Source organism: Giraffa tippelskirchi, chromosome 6 (assembly GCF_054371585.1).
Source record: "Giraffa tippelskirchi isolate mGirTip1 chromosome 6, T2T-mGirTip1v1.2.pri, whole genome shotgun sequence".
In the NCBI taxonomy this organism is placed as follows: domain Eukaryota; kingdom Metazoa; phylum Chordata; class Mammalia; order Artiodactyla; family Giraffidae; genus Giraffa; species Giraffa tippelskirchi.
The window spans coordinates 44,009,289-44,030,095 of NC_137280.1; the positions used below are offsets into that span (position 1 = coordinate 44,009,289).

Genomic DNA, 20,807 nt, shown 5'->3' on the forward strand with positions numbered 1-20,807 from the left:
ACATAAGGATGTCATCTGCATATCTGAGGTTATTGATATTTCTCCCGGCAATCTTGATTTCAGCTTGTGCTTCCTCTAGCCCAGCGTTTCTCATGATGTACTCTGCATATAAGTTAAACAAGCAGAGTGACAAAATACAGCCTTGACGTACTCCTTTCCTGATTTGGAACCAGTCTGTTGCTCCATGTCTAGTTCTAACTGTTGCTTCCTGACCTGCATACAGGTTTCTCAAGAGACAGGTCAGACGGTCTGGTATTCCCATCTCTTTCAGAATTTTCCACAGTTTATTGTGATCCACACAGTCAAAGGCTTTGGCATAGTCAATAAAGCATACAGATTTCTCAGGAGGAAGGTCAGGTGGTCTAGTATTCCTATCTCTTTAAGAATTTTCCACAGTTTGTTGTGATCCACACAGTCAAAGGCTTTGGTATAGTCAATAAAGCAGAGATAGATATTTTTCTGGAACCCTCTTGCTTTTTCAATGATCCAGCAGATGTTGGCAATTTGATCTCTGGTTCCTCTGCCTTTTCTAAATCCAGCTTGAACACCTGGAAATTCACGGTTCATGTACTGTTGAAGCCTGGCTTGGAGAATTTTGAACATTAATTTACTAGCGAGTTATATGAGTACAATTGTGCAGTAGTTTGAACATTCTTTGGCATTGTCTTTCTTTGGGATTGGAATGAAAACTGACCTTTTCCAGTCCTGTGGCCACTGCTGAGTTTTGCATATTTGCTGGCATATTGAGTGCAGCACTTTCACAGCATCATCTTTTAGGATTTGAAATAGCTCAACTGGAATTCCATTACCTCCACTAGCTTTGTTCGTAGTGATGCTTCCTAAGGACCACTTGACCCACATTCCAGGATGTCTGGCTCTAGGTGAGTGATCACATCATCGTGATTATCTGGGTCATGAAGATCTTTTTTGTGTAGTTTTCCTGTGTATCTTGCCACCTCTTCTTACTATCTTCTGCTTCTGTTAGGTCCATACCGTTTCTGTCCTTTATTGCTGACAGATGCAAAAAAGCAGTTTACCTAGGAGGGTATTAAACTTATTAAACTCAGTGAAATAAGGTAGATGGAAAAGACAAGTGCTCTATGTTAACAGTTACAGGTGAAATCTTAAAAATAAAACAGACAAATGTATATAACAAAACAGAAAGAGACTCACAGACTAGAGAAAAAGCTAGTGGTTACCAGATAAGGAGAAGAAAAGAGGTTGAGGGAAGATAGGAGATGGTGATTAACAGGTAAAAACTCCTATGAATAAAAAAATTAACAATAAGGACAAATTGTACAGCACAAGGAATATAGCCATTATCTTTTAATAACTTTAAATTGAATATAGTTTCAGTTCAGTTCAGTTCAGTCGCTCAGTTGTGTCCCTTCCATTTCTGTCCTTTATCGAGCCCATCTTTGCATGAAAAGTTCCCTTGGTGTCTCTAATTTTCTTGAAGAGATCTCTACTGTTTCCCATTCTGTTGTTTTCCTCTATTTCTTTGCATTGATCACCGAGGAAGGCTTTCTTATCTCTCCTTGCTATTCTTTGGAACTCTGCATTCAGATGGGAATATCTTTCCTTTTCTCCTTTGCTTTTCGCTTCTCTTCTCTTCCCAGCTATCTGTAAGGCCTCCTCAGACAGCCATTTTGCTTTTTTGCATTTCTTTTCCATGGGGATGGTGTCGATCCCTGTCTCCTGTACAATGTCACGAACCTCTGTCCATAGTTCATCAGGCACTCTGTCTATCGGATCTAGTCCCTTAAATCTATTTGTCACTTCCACTGTATACTCATAAGGGATTTGATCTAGGTTATACCTGAATGGACTAGTGGTTTTCCCTACTTTCTTCAATTTAAGTCTGAATTTGGCAATAAGCAGTTCATGATCTGAGCCACAGTCTGCTCCCAGTCTTGTTTTTGCTGACTGTATAGAGCTTCTCCTTCTTTGGCTGCAAAGAATATAATCAATCTGATTTCAGTGTTGACCATCTGGTGATGTCCACGTGTAGAGTCTTCTCTTGTGTTGTTGGAATAGGATGTTTGCTATGACCAGTGCGTTGTCTTGGCAAAACTCTATTAACCTTTGCCCTGCTTCATTCTGTACTCCAAGGCCAAATTCGCCTGTTACGCCAGGTGTTTCCTAACTTCGTACTTTTGCATTCCAGTCCCCTATAATGAAAAGGACATCTTTTTGGGGTGTTAGTTCTAGAAGGTCTTGTAGGTGTTCATAGAACCGTTCAACTTCAGCTTCTTCGGCGTTACTGGTCGGGGCATAGACTTGGATTACTGTGATATTGAATGGTTTGCCTTGGAAACAAACAGAGATCATTCTATCATTTTTGAGATTGCATCCAAGTACTGCATTTTGGACTCTTTTGTTGACCACGATGGCTACTCCATTTCTTCTAAGGGATTCTTGCCCACAGTAGTAGATATAATGGTCATCTGAGTTAAATTCACCCATTCCAGTCCATTTTAGTTCACCAATTCCTAGAATGTCAATGTTTACTCTTGTCATCTCCTGTTTGACCACTTCCAATTTGCCTTGATTCATGGACCTAACATTCCAGATTCCTATGCAATATTGCTCTTTATAGCATTGGACTTTGCTTCTATCACCAGTCACATCCACAGCTGGGTATCGTTTTTGCTTTGGCTCCATCCCATCATTCTTTCTGGAGTTATTTCTCCACTGATCTCCAGTGGCATACTGGGCACTTACTGACCTGGGGAATTCATCTTTCGTTGTCCTATCTTTTTGCCATTTCATACTGTTCATGGGGTTCTCAAGGCAAGAATACTGAAGTGGTTTGCCATGCCCTTCTCCAGTGGACCATATTCTGACAAATTGTACAGCACAAGGAATACAGCCATTATTTTTTAATAACTTTAAACTGAATATAGTCTATAAAAGTATTAAATCCCTATGGACATGTGTTTGAGCAAGCGCCAGGAGTTGGTGATGGACAGGGAGGCCTGGCATGCTGCAGTCCATGGGGTCGCAAAGAGTTGGGCACAACTGAGCTACTGAACTGAACTGATGTTAGTGTTTAGTGTTTGTCACTCAGTCATGTCTGACTCTTTGCAACACCATGGAGTGTAACCACCAGGCTCCTCTGTCATGGGTTTCCCAGGCAAGAATACTGGAATGGGTAACCATTTCCTTCTCCAGGGGATCTTCCTGACTTAGGGATTGAACCCAGGCCTCCTGCATTGCAGACAGATTCTTTACCATCTGAAACACCAGGGAAGCCCAACTTTAAATGGAATATAATCTTTAAAAATATTAAATCACTGTGTTGTACACCTGAAACAAATATAATATTGACAATGAAATACAGTTCAATTAAAAAAGAAAAAAAGAGCCAACAGAGGGAAGTGCAGAGGTGGCTATGCTCCCTCTCTTACTGCTGTGGATTCAAAGTGTGGTGAACAGGATGGCCTGGAACAGATCTGGGGAAGATCAGATCCAATTTAATTGCAGGTACTGCACATCGTTAGTCAGTCAGCCCAATCGTTTCAGTCTCAGCTTATTATTACATGAAGTGGGATATTCATTACCTCACTGGGTGGATGACCTGTAATAACCTTTACAAAAACAGTCCAGATTCAGTAAGCGTTAGTTTCTTCCCCACTTTTAGCAGTGAGATCTCAAGAAAGAATGAATTACAACTTACGTCACCAAGAGACCACTTCACACATGGCAGCAATAAGAGAAAAAAATTTTTTTCATTTTCCAAGCTCTGTACTTCAGAGGATTCAATTAGAAACTATAAAGAAATCTCAGGCTCTTCACAGATCCAAGCAGACTGGAATTAAGGCAGCTTGGTGGCAGAAACACACTGTACTGTAATGTGAATATCCCAAATTAGGAGACAGTAATGCATTATAATACAGTCATATGATGGAATATTGGAAAGCTATGAAGAGAAAAGGGACAACATTTTAATGACATATATAAAATGTGAAAGATATAATACTTCATGAAAAAAAACAGAGTATAAAATACAATACAAGCTCAGCTGTATTTAAAAGAAAAAAAAACACAAAGACTAAAGAATATAAAGTACATGAACTTTTGGGGAAAAAAAACTGTTTAACTGAGATGCAATTCACATACTGGGATGTGGACTTTTAAAACAAAATAGGAGACTTCAACAAAAATTGGACTTACAGAGGGTGCTTCAGCCTCCCCCTTATTGATCTTGGGGCTGCATTTATTTACTCTTTTTAGAGAAACCTTGCAAGAAACACTGATTTAGTTGAGGCTTTCAATTTTCAGGTCAGGAAATTGAGCCCCAGAGAAGTGAATACACCTGCCTAAGGAAGCACAGCAGATTAACAGTAAAGTAGGAACTAGAACTTCAAGCTTCAAGTTCAATACACCTCAACATGCCAGTTGTCTAACATCATCACTCTTCTTTTCTTGTTCAATCCATAGTCACACATGATTGGGAGTTCCCTGGTTGTCTGATGGTTAGGACTCAGTGCTCTCACTGAGGGCATGGGTTCAATCCCTGGTTGGTGAAATAACATCCTGCAAGCCACGTGGTACAGCCTAAGTAAACGGATAAATAAGTAGTAAAAATAAAATAAAACATATTCACATATAGTTTCTATGTTGTTGTAATTATAATATAGACACAAATTGGGGACTACTAATTCTTTACAACAGTTTTTCTTCTCTCAAGCTCTGCTATGTCAACATTTATTCTTTAGATTCTTCTTTTCATCTGTATAAGCAGTCTGCCTGCAGTATTTGTGAGCCTGGGGAGTATTTTTGTAGAAAGCCCAAGAAACTCAAAGGGTCCTTTTATTAGCAATTGTTGGAATCTCTGACTTCATTTTTAAATTTAAATTTTAAATTCCTTCCTCTTCAAAGTTTACCTCTTTAAAAAGGACTTATAATCTCTTCCTCTTAATTTTTCAAGACGATAGATACTTTTAAAACTACCTCTCTCTCTCCAGCCACCTCCAGCCTCTTGGAGGATGAGTTAGGCTCATTGCAAACTCCTTGCCCCTCAAGCCCTGCCTCCAACAAAGAACTTCTCTCCCCAAGTCATTAGGATCCTAATTTTCTTCTTTCCTTGTACCTTAGAACCTGCCAGTTATCAGTTATTTCTGTCTTAGCCTAGCAGTTCTCAACCTTGCCTGCACTTTAGAATCACCTGCACTGTGATGCGCTCAGTCACTAAGTCGTGTCCTGCTCTTTGTGACATTATGGATTGTAGCCCACCAGGATCCTCTGTCCCCGGGGATTCTCCAGGCAAGAATACTGAAGTGGGTTGTCCTCCTCCAGGGGATCTTCTCAACCCAGGGATTGAACCCAGGTCTCCCGCATTTCAGGATTCTTTACCATCTGAGCCACCAGGGAAGCCCTTAGAATCACGTAGGAGCTCCTAATTTATTTTTATTGGGATGAGCATGTGGTTCTCTTCCTCAAGCAGGATTGACAACTTCTGCCTTGGATGAATAGGTTAAAATGAGTGTATTTTTCTAAGGATATTTTTGCTTTAAAATAAGTCCAGTTGGCTGACAGGGGAAGTATTTTTTTGGAAGAGATCCCTGAAATTATACAACTAATGGTTTTCATTCATTCATTTATTCATTTATTCTTCATTCATTAAAAACCTACACTGTGCCAGACACTAGAGGTTGACATATGCTCCTTGTTTTCAGGGGGCTTATTATCTACTAGTAGGAAAAAAAGTGCTCTAGTAAATATGAGGGAGTGCCATCTGTGGTATGATAGAGTCGTGTATGTATGTATTATATCGAAACCAAGTTAAAAAACGATAATAATTCTTGTTCAGTTGGAAGTTATAAGTGAAACACTATATAAGTTATGTGTGTAGACCAACACCACAGTTCTATCAATAGAAAATGGAAAGTTGTTTAAAGTTGAAGTCAAATTTGAGAAGGCCTTGAAATGACAAAGACTAGTTCAAGTGGCTCAGTGGCAAAGAATCCACCTGCCAAAGCAGGACATGTGAGTTCGATCCCTGGTTTGGGAAGATCCCCTGGAGGAGGAAATGGCTACCCACTTCAGTATTCTTGCCTAGGGAATCCCATGTACAGAGGAGCCTGGTGGGCTGTAGTCCATAGAGTCATAAAGAGTCAGACACAGCTGAGCATGCATGCACACAAACATTAGTATAAAAAAGAAAAACTCATATTGATAGATTTTTCTTAAAATCATTCAGAATTGAAGGAAATGATAGTTAATAGAGTTACATTAAAAGTAAACAAGCAATAAAAATATATGATAAAGGGCCAGTGGGACAGACCAAGAGTAGAACAGAAACAATTTGTAGAAAAGGAAAAAGAGCAAAAAAACTCAAGAATGTCTCGTGAAGAAACCATAATCATTCCAAAATAGAGTTCAAGTATATTTAAGAATATCACAAGTTAATGATATTTTAAAGAGAAGAAAAATAAAAGCAGAGTACTGTGTATAATAGAATGAGACTGGAAAATACATGCTATTACCAAAAAAATCTGCTTATTATTTATTTAAAATATGCTGTATAAAATACATCATTTTGTTTCATTTGAAAAACAATTTTAGGAGGGAGCAGACTGGAAATAAAACTTCTTAAAGAATTGCAAAAATGTTCTTATTTAAAATTTAGCATGAAAAACCTAGTAAAGATCAAAGAAAAGCCAACAGTGAAATCAAGCCAAACACACTGGGAGAATTTACTCAGTAAAGAATCTGGTTATCTTGTTCTTTATAAAATCCTATAAAATTCCACCATACTATAAGAAATCTTGAAATTATTCCTGTGGGGATCCAAAATTTCTCAGCTTGGCACTGACAACAGTATGATGGAAAGCATACTGAATATAGCACTCAGTTTAGTACTACAGATGTACCTCATTGCTGATAGTATGTTTATGTCTGTGTTAATCGCTCAGTTATGTCTGACTCTTTGTGACCCCATGCACTGTAGCCTGCCAGGCTCCTCAGTCCATGGAATTCTCCAGGCAAGAATACTGGAGTGGGTGGCCATTTCCTTCTCCAGAGGATCTTCCCAACCCAGGGATCAAACCCGGGTCTCCTACATTGCAGGCCAATAGCAATTTATGAATAAGACTTCTTCATTTTTGGTTATTATAACTACTGTATTATTAATAGAGTACTAGATTTTTGGTCACGAAAGAAGGTTGAGTTAGACTGTCATAACTGCTGTTTCATTACTATATATATATATTTTATTTATTTATTTATTTATTTTTTAAACAAAATATTGCAAAGAAGGAATTCCCTGGCAGTCCAGTGGTTAGGATTTGGTACTTTCACTGCTGGGGGTTCAGGTTCGATTCCTGGTTGGGGAACTAAGATGCCACAAGTCATGCAGCATAGCCAAAACCAAACAAACAACAACAACAAAAATACCCAACACTGGTCCTCCCATGATGGAAGTGATCCAGTGTAAGCAACCTGCCAACCAGAGAGCTGACTGCTCCCCCTGGGAACGGCGCCACACTGGGGACTCAGTGTTAGTCTCTGAGGCTGGCTGACTGGATGCTCTCTGGTAGCCATAGCCAGGTTGGCTTGGGTTAATGGAAGTCCATGTTGTCACCATGACTACATTGTACATGAGCCCACGGGGCAGTGACAAGAATCTCTGGGGAACCAAGGGAACTGGTAGCCACAGAATGGGCTGTCCTATCCGCCACTGTGGTTTTCCACAACATTACTTCTGAACGAAGAACTCACTTGACAAATGAAGTGTGTCACTGGTCCCTCCTCATCGATTTCTATTCTCCAACCATCCCGAAGCAGTTAGCTTGACAGAATAGTGGAAAGTCCTTTTGAAGACGAAGTTAAATACAAAAACAGCTCAGGGTCACCACTTTACAGGACTGAGGCCAGGTTTTCCAGGAGGTGGTGTGTGCTCTACCTTGGTGATCAGTGCTATGGTGCTATATTTCCCTCATAGCCAGAATTCATGGGGGTGGGTCTAAGAATCAAGGAGTGGAAGTGGCAGGGGAAGCCCTCGCTACTACCTCTAGTGATCCACTGGCAAAAGTTTTGCCTCCTGTCCCTGTGACCATCAATTCTGCTGGTCTAGAGGTCTTAGTTTCAAAGGGAGGAATGCATCCACCAGGGACGCAGCAGTGATTCCAAGAACTGGAAGTGAAGACTGTTACCTGGCCACTTTGGGCTTCTCAAGCCTCTGAGTTAACAGGCAAAAAAGAAGGTTACTATATGGCTGGAGCAATTGATCCTCATTGCCAAGGGAAAACTGAACTGCTACAAGCAATGGAGGTAAGGAAGAGTGTGGCTAGAATTCAGGAGATCTGCTAGGGCTTCTCTTAGTAACATAACCTGGGTTAACGTCAATGGAAAACTACAACAGTCTAATTCAGGCAGTTCTATTAAAGGCCCAGATGCTCCCTGGGTCACTCTACTGGGTAAAAAACCACAAACAGTGCTGCTTCAGCAGTACAAATATTAAAATTGGAATGATACAGAGCAGACTAACATGTGCCCTGCACAAGCATGACACGCAAATTCATGAAGCGTCCCACAGTTTTAGAACAAACTAGTGGTTACCAGTGAGGAGCGGAAGGTGGGGAGGGGCAAGATGGGGGAAGGCGATGAAGATGTACAAACTACTATGTATAAAATAAATCAGCTGCAAGAATATACTATAGAGCACTGGGAATATAGCCAATATTTCATAATAACCAGGGATGGAATATAACCTTGAAAAATTGTGTATCACTGTACACGAACAGGTCATATACCTGAAACATAATATTGTATATCAACTCTATCTCAGTTTAAAAAAAAAAGAGAGAGAGAGAAAGAAGAACCACAACCAGCCAAGTTGCTTGGTGAGGATGAAAGGAATATGTAATGGGTAGTGGAAGAATACAGTTATCAATACCAGCTATGACCATGTGACCAGTTACAGAAATGAGGATGTAACTGTTACAAGTATTTCTTGCTCTTCTTTTGCTATGAATATGCTTGTGTGTATGTTTGTGTCTGTATGTATGTGTGTATCTACCTGTCTGTCTCCTTTTGTTTTCTTCCCCCATCCCCTTATCATATAATATAAAATGTATTACCTTTATTTTGAAATTTATTCATTCATTTTGTTTTTTGGCAGTGGTGGGTGTCTGTTGCTGCACGTGGGCTTTCTCTACTTGTGGTGACTGGGGGTTACTCTTCGTTGTGGTGTGTGGGCTTGTCATTGCAGTGGCTTCTTTAGTTTCAGAGCACAGGCTTTAGGTATGCAACGTCAGGATTGTAGCCCCTAAAATGTATTAACTTTAAATCATAATATTTAAATATTGTTAACTTTACATCATAAAGTTACAAGAATATCAAGAAGAGTGAACATCACCCAAGGGTTTTGGCTCCTCTTCTAAGGAGTTAGTTCACTTTCAGCTGCACACAGGATGCCTGTGTGCTAAGTCGCTTCAGTCATGTCTGACTCTTGGTGACCCCATGGACTGTAGTCTGCTCCCTCTGTCCATAGAATTCTCCAGGCAAGAATACTGGAGTGGGTTGCCATTTCCTACTCCAGGGGATCTTCCTGGCCCAGGGAGCAAACCCATGTCTCCTGTGTCTCCTGCACTGTAGGCAGATTCTTCACTGAAGCACTGGGAAGCCCCATTTGAGCACATTCCCCTGTCTAATTTATATTCTGCATTCTGCCACCCCTCTGTTCACTGATTTCACTTAATTTTTATAAAACATAAATATTTATTCTATGCGAATGGTTTTCTTTAGGCACATTCAATCATTCATTCAACAAATATTTACCAAGTGCCAGGTATGAGCCACATGATTTGTAAATTCCATTAAGATAGGGCTGTTGCCTGTCTTGTTTGTTACTTGGTCTCCAGTACCAAGAATAATGCTTTGCACAGAATAGGAACTCAATAAATTTCTAGTGAATTAATAAATGGAAAGAAGCATATCCAATACCCCTGGTAATAATTTGTGCATTATCTCTGGCACTCCATGTCCAAAGGTTGTTAATATACACTTCCTAGTTGTGAACATAACAAGTCCTTTAATAATCATTAGCTATGGCAAAATGGCATTTTTTTTTTTTTTTAGAAAAAAAATGATGTTTTTGTGAAAGGCTTTGAAGTCTCAGATGAAAAGTACAGGCAATCCTCATGGATTTATTTCAAAAGTTTATTTGTTCATTGATTGGTTATGAGGCAGAACATATTTTTCTATGGAAACAAGGTTTTGCAAGGGGTTTAGATTCTCAGAGCTGCCCTGCTAAAACCTATGACATCGAAAATAGCACAATTGTAGTAATAGAACATAACCATCATATGTGTTTCTGTGGAAAACTAGAACTTAATCTGCTGTATTTGGAAAGGCACTCTGTTAAGCTTGTCTACATTAGAATGGTGAGTCTTGGGGTTAGTGGTTACACTGCAGAAGAGTATTCAAACTCACCTGTGCTTGGCATTTTATCTTAGGATGGCAGTAGAGATTGAAACAAACAACTAAACTCTTGAGAGGCATAGGATTCAGATACAAGGAAGTGGTGGTATTGTGAACGAAACCACTGTTAATGAGGGGAAAGTAAAAGCTGTATGTGAGGTTTAAAATAGAGAGGGAGAAGAGGAAACACCAGTGGGAAAAACCCTAGGGAGAGGCAAAAAGAGAAGGGAACTCCAGTCAAGTAAAAACCTTGCCAGTCTTAGGTGGTTGGTTGGCCCTGGCCATATGTAAGGCAGGGATTGAGTGTATTAGAAAATATCCAGTATTAGCAGTTTATTTTAAAACTTAGTCCAAAAGAAATATGAGATCTAAGTATTAGCTTTTCTCGTTTTGTAACAAAAGAATATGCTTAAGTAAAATATATAACACAGAAGGACTGTTTAAAAGTTGTTTTTATTAAATATTGAATACACACAAAATAATATTTTTAACAGGTGTGACAGCTATAAAGAACAACAAATATCCACATGCCTACTGCTCAGTGAAGAACTAGGATATTAGAGTTTGAGGATGGGGCAAGAGAATAATTGCAATCTTTCAGGTAGTTGTGTGTCTGAAACTTCATAATCATCTTGGATACAAGCTAAAAAAATTAAAACAAATAAACCAAAAGTGAAGGCATTTCATCAAGGATGTAAAAAACTGACATTCATAAAAAATAGATTAATTAAAATATAACATTGATTGACCCTGTAAATGTTTTGAATAAAAACAGAGTGTTATATTTTAAAGCCCAAGAAATATGGCTAGAATGAGAGCTCTGTGGCGAGCAGCACTATTTGTCAAGTGGTCCACCTTTACAGAAGCCTGTTTCAAAAGAAGCAAGAAGACGGTTCTAAGGAAGAAGAGTCATTATTCAGATACATTCTTTTTGATGAAGGTATTTTTCTGTCCTAGCTAACAATGAACACAGACATTCCCCTTCACACCCAGGATTTTACAAAAATCTTGCATTTTAACTGAAGGAAGATTTTTCCCTCTGAGTGTGCTTTAGCTCCCTGATACATGGGATCTTGGATATTCCTTGGGTTGGAAACTGAGTCCTTAATACCATGTCCAGAATGTTTTCATGAGTACGTTCTGGAGATGGGTAGTGGTTGAAAACAGTGTGCATGTACTTAATGCCACTGAATTGTACCCTTAAAAAAGGTTAAAATGGCAATTTTTAGGTTATATCCTTACACGCTTAGTCATTCAGTCTTGTCTGACTCTTTGCAACCTTGTGGACTGCAGCCCACCAGGCTCCTCTGTCCATGGGATTTTTCAGGCAAAAATACTAAAGTGGGTTGCCAAATAAAAAGATGTCACCAACCAACCAACTAACCAAGTGCTTAAGTAACACTGTTTATGGGTTTAGATTATGATCTAGAACCTACATCCTGTTCTAAGACTCCCTGTCAACCTACCCACATGAACTTTTGTGTTAAGTGAGATGAGATCAACACCTGACCAGTTCTTACTTATCAGAGTACACAAGTGTGCTGTGATTCTCATATTGTACTGTATTATTTTCTTTTTTTATCATGCATTCATTCATTTCACTTCCATCTAGTATTCCATTGTGCAAAAACACTGTAGTTTATTCATTCATCTGTCATTGAATTCTACTGGAAATATACTTAGGAGTGGAATTACAGGGTCATAAAGCAGAAATACTCAGCTTTAATGGATATTGCGAAACAGCTTTTCAGTTTACATTTCAAGTTTTCATTTTCTGTTTCTAAAATATATAAAAATGCAATTGTATTGTAACAAACATACCACTCCGGGGGGGATGTTCATAACTGGGGAGTAATGTATGTGTGGGGGAGGGGCGTTTATGGGAAATCTCTATACCTGACAATCAATTCTACTGTGAACATAAGGCTGCTCTAAAATACTTTTTAAAAGAGCAATTGTATTTTGTATATTGACCTTCAGTGCCAGAGAGCTTCTAAAATTTAATTCTAGCTGTTCATTGATTCTTTTGGATTTTCTACATAAACATTCATGCCATCTGCAAACAATGACAGTTTTATTTCTTCCTAGTGTGTGCTCAGTTGTGTCTAACTCTTTGCGACCCCCTGGACTATAGCCCACCAGGCTCCTCTGGCCACGAGATTTTCCATGAATTTTCAAGAATACTGGAGTGGGTTGCCATTTCCTTCTCCAGGCGATTTTCCCAACCCAGGGGCAGAAGCGGTGTCTCTTGTGTCTCCTGCATTGGCGGGTGGGTTCTTTACTATTGAGCCACCTGGGGAACTTTTATTTCTTCCTTTAGTGATAGTTACATCATTTTTCTTTCCTTATCACATTGACTAGAATCTCCTGCACAATACTGAATACAAATGATAATACTGGGCATTCTATTTCCAATTCTCTATCCCAGTCTCTAGGAGAAGCTCTAAATGTTTCACCATTGAGTATGACATTTGTTATAGACTTTTTGTATATACAATTAATTATATTGAGAAACTTCTCTTTTATTGCATAAAAAAATGCCAATAGTAACCTGTTCTGGTATAATTTACAGATAGTAAAATACATAAATCCAAAGTGTACTACTCAGTGAAGCTTGACAAATCATTGTCAAAATGTAATCATCATTCAGATCAACAGCTTCTTAGGTAAATACTTAGGAGTAGAACTGCTGGGTCATATAGTTAGTGTAAGAGGAAGTGCTACCCTGTTTTCCAAAGTGTTTGCATAGTCCTGCCAGCAACAAATGACTTCCAATTGCTCCATATTCTTGCCAATATCAGGGACTGTCAGCCTTTATAATTTTAGCTATTCTAGAGGGTAAGTCCTATCTCCCATGGTTTTAATTTGCCTTAGTTCTCTGATGACTAATGACTTGGAGTATCTTTTCTTATGTTTATTGACTATTCACATACATTTGTAAAGTGTCCTTATAAGTCTTTTTTCCATCTTGTAATTGGATTTTTTAAAATTAATTTAGAGGTGTTGTTTGCTTATTCTGGGTGCAGGTACTTTGCCAGATTTGTGTGTTGCAGATATATTCTCCCCATCCACGTACTACTTATGCACTTCCTCTGTGGTATTTTTTGATGAGAAGTTTATCATTTTAATGAAGTCCAATTTATCATTTATTTTTCTTTTCTGATTAGTGTCATTGAAGTCCTGTTAAAAAAAAAATTCTTTGTCTACCTTAAAGTTTTAAAGATACTTATTAACCCATTTTTTTTTCTAGCAGGTTTATAGTTTTAGCTTTTACATCTTAGTCTATGATCAATCTGTAATTCATTCTTGTGTATAACGACATGAGGAGGGGGTCAATATTCATTTTCTCCATACTGCTATCTAGTTGTTCCAGTCTTATTTATTGACAAGACTTTCTTTTCCTTGTTGAATGTGACAACTTTGTAAAAAATCAATTGACTGTAAATTTGGGGGTCTATTTCTGGATTCTCTATTCTGTTCCATTGATCTATTTGTTTATTTTTACACCAATATTCACTTCAGTCGCTCAATCATGTCCGACTCTTTGAGACCCCATGGACTGCAGCATGCCAGGCTTCCCTGTCCATCAGCAACTCCTGGAGTTTACTCAAACTGACGTTCAATGAGTCAGTGATGCCATCCAGCCATCTCATCCTCTGCTGTCCCCTTCTCCTCCTGCTTTCAATCTTTCCCAGCATCAGGGTCTTTTCAAAAGAGTCAGTTCTTCACATCAGGTAGCCAAAGAGTTTCAGCTTCAACATCAGTTCTTCCAATGAACATTCAGGACTGATTTCCTGTAGGATTGACTGGTTGGATCTCCTTGGAGTCCATGGGACTCTCAAGAGTCTTCTCCAACACCACAGTTCAAAAGCATCAATTCTTCAGTGCTCAGCTTTCTTTATAGTCCAACTCTCACATCCATACATGACTACTGAAAAAACCATAGCTTTGACTAGACAGACCTTTGTTGGCAACGTAATGTCTCTGGTTTTCAATATGCTGTCTAGGCTGGTCATAGCTTTTCTTCCAAGAAGCGTCTTTTAATTTCATGCCCGCAGTCACCATTTGCAGTGATTTTGGAGCCCAAGAAAAAAAAGTCTCTCACTGTCTTAATTATTGTAGCTCTCCAATGATTATTGAAATCAGTAATGTAAATTATCCAACCTGTTTTTGAGTTCATCTTGGCTGTTCTAGATTATATATATCTCCACATAAATTTTAGAATTAGCATCTCAATTTTTGCTAAAAAGATGTGCCAGAATCTTGATTGGAATTATAATGAATCTAAAGATCAATTTGGGGAGAGCTGACATCTTAACAATATCAAGTCTACATATCTCTCCTTCTATCTAGGCCTTTGTAAATTTCTGTCAGCATTGTTTTTAGTTTTCAGTGTAGAGATCTTGCTATCTTTGGTTAAATATTTTCCTAAGTATTTGATGCTTTTTATGTTTTGTAAATGATATTTTGAAAAATGTCATTTTCTGTTTCTTCCTAATAAATATAAATATAATTTATAATATATCTGACTAATGACCTTGTATCCTGTGATCTTACATTTACTTTAATAGTTATAGGTTCTTTTGAATTTTTTATGTACACAGTCACATGAATAAAGATGATTTTACTTCCTCCCTTTCATTTTCTTACCTTATTTCACAGGGTAGGATTTGCAGAGAGTCTAAATAACTTGCCTAAGTTTACACAGTTGGTAAGAGCCAAGATTGAAACTCATGTCAGCCTGTTTCCAGGACACCGTGGAATGAGTGAGGGTGTATTAAAAATTTTGTTGCTGTAATTGCTAGAAAAAGCAGTTTGGGTCACACTTATTCAATCTTGAATATAAGGTCTTGAATATAAGGTAAAGAATTTGAATTGTATTCTGTAGGTGATTAAAGATTAAGTGTTTTCAAGTGGGAAAGAAATAGTAGGGGTGATTTTAGTCTTGTCGTGTGTAGTGTGGTTTGATGGGAACCCCGCATTTTTGATTCATTCATTTCAGAATCATTTGTTGAGCATTATGTTTTAATAATTGTTATAGGTACTGAGGAAATAAGGATGAAGATAATCTGCTGCTTAGAGTAGCAGACATTTTCAGTGATGGAGAAAAGAACTTTAGTGCAATCTGTTAGCCATGCTGCAAAGACAGCTCTATGATCTTGCATAAATTAATATCCTGGAACCTCATTATATTCATATGTAAAATGAGAATAATAATACCTATAATGCCTGCTTTGATGAGAACTAAAAATATATGTCGTACGCTTGACCTGTATCAGACACATTTAGTTCAGTTCAGTTCAGTCGCTCAGTGGTGTTCGACTCTTTGCCACCCCATGAACAACAGCATGCCAGGCCTCCCTGTCCATCATCAACACCCAGAGTCTACCCAAACCCATGTCCATTGAGTTGATGATGCCATCCAACCATCTCATCCTCTGTCATCTCCTTCTCCTCCTGCCCTCAATCTTTCCCAGCATCAGGGTCTTTTCAAATGAGTCAGTTCTTCACATCAGGTGGCCAAAGTATTAGAGTTTCAGCTTCAACATCAGTCTTTCCAATGAACACCCAGGACTGATCTCCTTTAGGATGGACTGGTTGGATCTCCTTGCAGTCCAAGAGACTCTCAAGAGTCTTCTCCAACACCACAGTTCAAAAGCACCAATTCTTCGGCACTCAGCTTTCTTTATAGTCCAATTCTCACATCCATATATGACCACTGGAAAAACCATAGCCTTGACTAGATGGACCTTTGTTGGCAAAGTAATGTCTGCTTTTTAATACACTAAGTTGGTCATAATTTTCCTTCCAAGGAGTAAGCGTCTTTTAATTTCATGGCTGCAATCACCATCTGCAGTGATTTTGGAGCCCAGGAAAATCAAGTCAGCCACTGTTTGCCCATCTATCTTCCATGAAGTGATGGGACTGGGCGCCATGATCTTAGTTTTCTGAATGTTGAGTTTTAAGCCAACTTTTCACTCTCCTCTTTCACTTTCATCAAGAGGCTCTTTAGTTCTTCTTCACTTTCTGCCATAAGAGTGGTGTCATCTGCATATCTGAGGTTATTGATATTTCTCCTGGCAATCTTGATTCCAGCTTGTGCTTCCTCCAGCCCAGCGTTTCTCATGATGTACTCTGCATATAAGTTAAATAAGCAGGCTGACAATATACAGCCTTGACGTACTCCTTTTTCTATTTGGAACCAGTCTGTTGTTCTATGTCCAGTTCTAACTGTTGCTTCCTGACCTGCACAGAGGTTTCTCAAGAGGCAGGTCAGGTGGTCTGGTATGCCCATCTCTTTCAGAATTTTCCACAGTTTATTGTGATCCACACAGTCAAAGGCTTTGGCATAGTCAATAAAGCAGAGGTAGGTGTTTTTCTGGAACGCTCTTGCTTTTTCAATGATCCAGTGGATGTTGGCAATTTGATCTCTGGTTCCTCTGCCTTTTCTAAAACCAGCTTGAACATCTGGAAGTTCACAGTTCACATATTGCTGAAGCCTGTCTTGGAGAATTTTAAGCATTGCTTTACTAGCGTGTGAGATGAGTGCAATTGTGCGGTAGTTTGAGCATTCTTTGGCATTGCCTTTCTTTGGGATTGGAATCAAAACTAACCTTTTCCAGTCCTGTGGCCACTGCTGAATTTTCCATATTTGCTGGCATATTGAGTGCAGCACTTTTACAGTGTCATCTTTCAGGATTTGAAATAGCTCAACTGGAATTCCATCACCTCCACTAGCTTTGTTCATAGTGATGCTTTCTAAGGCCCACTTGACTTCACATTCCAGGATGTCTGGCTCTAGGTGAGTGATCACACCATTGTGATTATCTGGGCCATGAAGTTCTTTTTTGTACAGTTCTTCTGTGTATTCTTACTACCTCTTCTTAATATCTTCTGCTTCTGTTAGGTCCCTACAATTTCTGGCCTTTATTGAGCCCATCTTTGCATGAAATGTTTCCTTGGTATCTCTAATTTTCTTGAAGAGATCTCTAGTCTTTCCCATTCTGTTGTTTTCCTCTATTTCTTTGCATTGATCGCTGAGGAAGGCTTTCTTATCTCTCCTTGCTATTCTTTGGAACTCTGCATTCAAATGGGTATATCTTTCCTTTTCTCCTTTGCTTTTCACTTCCCGTCTTTTCACAGCTATTTGTAAGGCCTCCTCAGACAGCCATTTTGCTTTTTTGCATTTCTTTTTCTTGAGGATGTTCTTGATTCCTTTCTTCTGTACAATGTCACAAACCTCCATCCATAGTTCATCAGATCTAGTCCCTTAAATCTATTTCTCATTTCCACTGTGTAGTCATAAGGGATTTGATTTAGGTCATACCTGAATTGTCTAGTGGTTTTCCCCACTTTCTTCAATTTAAGTCTGAATTTGGCAATAAGCAGTTCATGATCTGAGCCACAGTCTGCTCCCGGTCTTGTTTTTGCTGACTGTATAGAGCTTCTCCATCTTTGGCTGCAAAGAATATAATCAATCTGATTTCGGTGTTGACCATCTGGTGATGTCCACGTGTAGAGTCTTCTCTTGTGCTGTTGGAAGAGGGTGTTTGCTATAACCAGTGCATTCTCTTGGCAGAACTCTATTAGCCTTTGCCCTGCTTCATTCTGTACTCCAAGGCCAAATTTGCCTGTTACTCCAGGTGTTTCTTGACTTCGTACTTTTGCATTCCAGTCCCCTATAATGAAAAGGACATCTTTTTTGGGTGTTAGTTCTAGAAGGTCTTGTATGTCTTCATAGAACTGTTCAACTTCAGCTTCTTCAGTGTTACTGGTTGGGGCATAGACTTGAATTACCGTGATATTTAATGGTTTGCCTTGGAAATGAACAGAGATCATTCTGTCATTTTTGAGATTGCATCCAAGTACTGCAGTTTGGACTCTTTTGTTGAGTATGATGGCTACTCCATTTCTTCTAAGGGATTCCTGCCCACTGTAGTAGATATAATGGTCATCTGAGTTAAATTCACCCATTCCAGTCCATCTTAGTTCACCGATTCCTAGAATGTCGATGTTTACTCTTGTCATCTCCTGTTTGACCACTTCCAATTTGCCTTGACTCATGGACCTAACATTCCAGGTTCCTATGCAATATTGTTCTTTACAGCATTGAATCTTGCTTCTATCACCTGTCCCATTCACAACTGGGTGTTGTTTTTGCTTTGGCTCCATCCCTTCATTCTTTCTGTAGTTATTTCTCCACTGATCTCCAGTAGCACTTATGGTACCTATAATATTTAAGGGATTTGGAGAGCGTATACAATAAGAATGAAATACCTAGCCAAACAATTGATTTTTTCAATAATCAAATGTCGGTCAGTTTTAACTGATTCCCTCCTTCAGTGATTACATCTTAAATATAATAAACGATACATTTTTTGCTCTTACAACTTGAACACTGAGATAACTGTGCCATGCACAGATCTAGTCAACATAATACTCTATTCGTGTAAAGAACTTGAGAGTTAACAAACCACATTTATTTATACCATTTTGTTTGAGTCTTCCAATAATCATACAGATGAGGAAACTGATATATTTACTCACATGTTAAGAAGCAAAGCCCAGTTCATATGTTTTCCTATCTTTAATAGCTCTTCTTACCACACTATATTCAGTTCAGTTCAGTCGCTCAATCGTATCCGACTATTTGTGACCCTATGGACTGCAGCATACCAGGCCTCCCTGTCCATTACCAACTCCTAGAGTTTACTTAAACTCATGTCCATTGAGTCAGTGACGCCATCCAAGCATTATCTGTAATATAGTGTACCATACCATATTACCTCTCATTATATCATGAAGCATGTTAGTAGTAATAATACAAAAATCACAATGAATCTTCCAATTTTTATATAGCTTATCTATGAAGGAAGTGAGTAATTTGAAGTTGAATGAGGATGAGAAGGCAGACAATATAGAATTTCTTGTTCTATAGTATTCACATTGTTCTGATTTTCTTAGGTGTATTGTTAACTATCTAAATTATCATTTTTCTTTATTACTTTAAGTTGCATTCGTGATTTGGCTGACATTTCTTTTTGATGTGTCTACTTGCCTCATCTATCCATGGTGTGTTGTTTCTGCTTCTACTAAATTTCAATAATTTCCTTCCCCTTTCTGATTTGCACCCACATTTTTTTCCTTATTGGGTTGTTCTCTGTTGGTAATATATCCAGTTCCTATATCTTTACTTTCATTTTTTTCTTTGACTGAATAACTAAGTCAGTTTATTTACTTTTCTTCCTTTTCATGTTACATTATCACATGATAATTTACCAATAATTATGGCTGGTTGTACTAAACAATTATTCTGAGGTCTTACAGAAATCTAAGTTGTTCGAAAATACTGAAAACATTTTTCATATATATGTTTTAAGAGCAAGGTATTGGAGGGTGAGTTGGGGAAATGAACATTAAGATTGATCAGATAATGTCATTTACATTTTATAGATTCACATAGACAGTTAACATTAAATAAGTTAGGAGCTGTAGCATGTAAAAACAAGAACAAGACATGGGTCCTGAAGAGCTTAAGATCTAGTGAAAGAGAAAGATAAATATATAAACAACTGCAGTACAAGACAGAATATTGTTTTAACTATGGCGTGAAGTGTTGAGGGAGCCCAGAGGCTGTACTAGAGAGTAGAAGTTATAGGATTCCTCAAGGTTGGAGGCAACTGATTAGCAGCTGGAGATGGAACTCATTATGCTATGCCGTCAGATTTTTTTGTTTGTTTTATGTTTGTAGAAACAGGCATCTTGAGTAAGTTTTATTGAATAATATGGAAATGCAATGGGGAGTCATTTATTTGCACAGATATCATGGGTGTTTTTGAAAGTGTGAAATCTGCTCCAGAGGACTGATGAATTCTGGACCTCTGCCAGAAAAATGGGGAGCTAAAAAGCCAGAAGGAGAATCTTTCCTTTATCACAAATCAGAGTTGGGGGTGAGGACAAGAAAGGAAATTGGAGGCCAGCAATGTGACAGACCCCAGGTGATTACTACTTCAGTGTAGGAATACACTGGACAAGTATTTGTGAAAGAACACAGGTCATAAAAAAACCCTTTCCATTCCAATTTCTTCCGCAGTGTTTTGAGAACTTTGGGATTTCAAGAAATCTGTTATGCCACGAAATTAAAATAATCTATAAAAACTTATGAAATTAATACATGGTGAATGCAAACATTTCAAACATTATAGTGTAAAAAAAAGTGGAATTACTATTCCACTACACACCCACTCATACTCTCCACTTGGAAACATTTTCTACCATAGTCAAACACACACACACACACACACACACACACACACACACACACACACATTTTTTTCTTTCTCCAAAGAAAATTTGTGGTACTCCCACAAATTTGAGGT

General features: G+C 38.4%; 1 protein-coding gene and 1 non-coding gene across 5 annotated transcripts in view; both read left to right on the forward strand.

Annotated features, from left to right (window-relative positions):
• NCOA2 (nuclear receptor coactivator 2) overlaps positions 1-20,807 on the forward strand; it is a 428,580-nt gene that overhangs the window by 120,861 nt on the left and 286,912 nt on the right. The gene's annotated exons all lie outside the window — the stretch shown is intronic.
• LOC145511780 (U6 spliceosomal RNA) lies at positions 8,441-8,546 on the forward strand. The gene has a single exon (XR_014058161.1). It is a non-coding gene; the product is annotated as a U6 spliceosomal RNA (small nuclear RNA).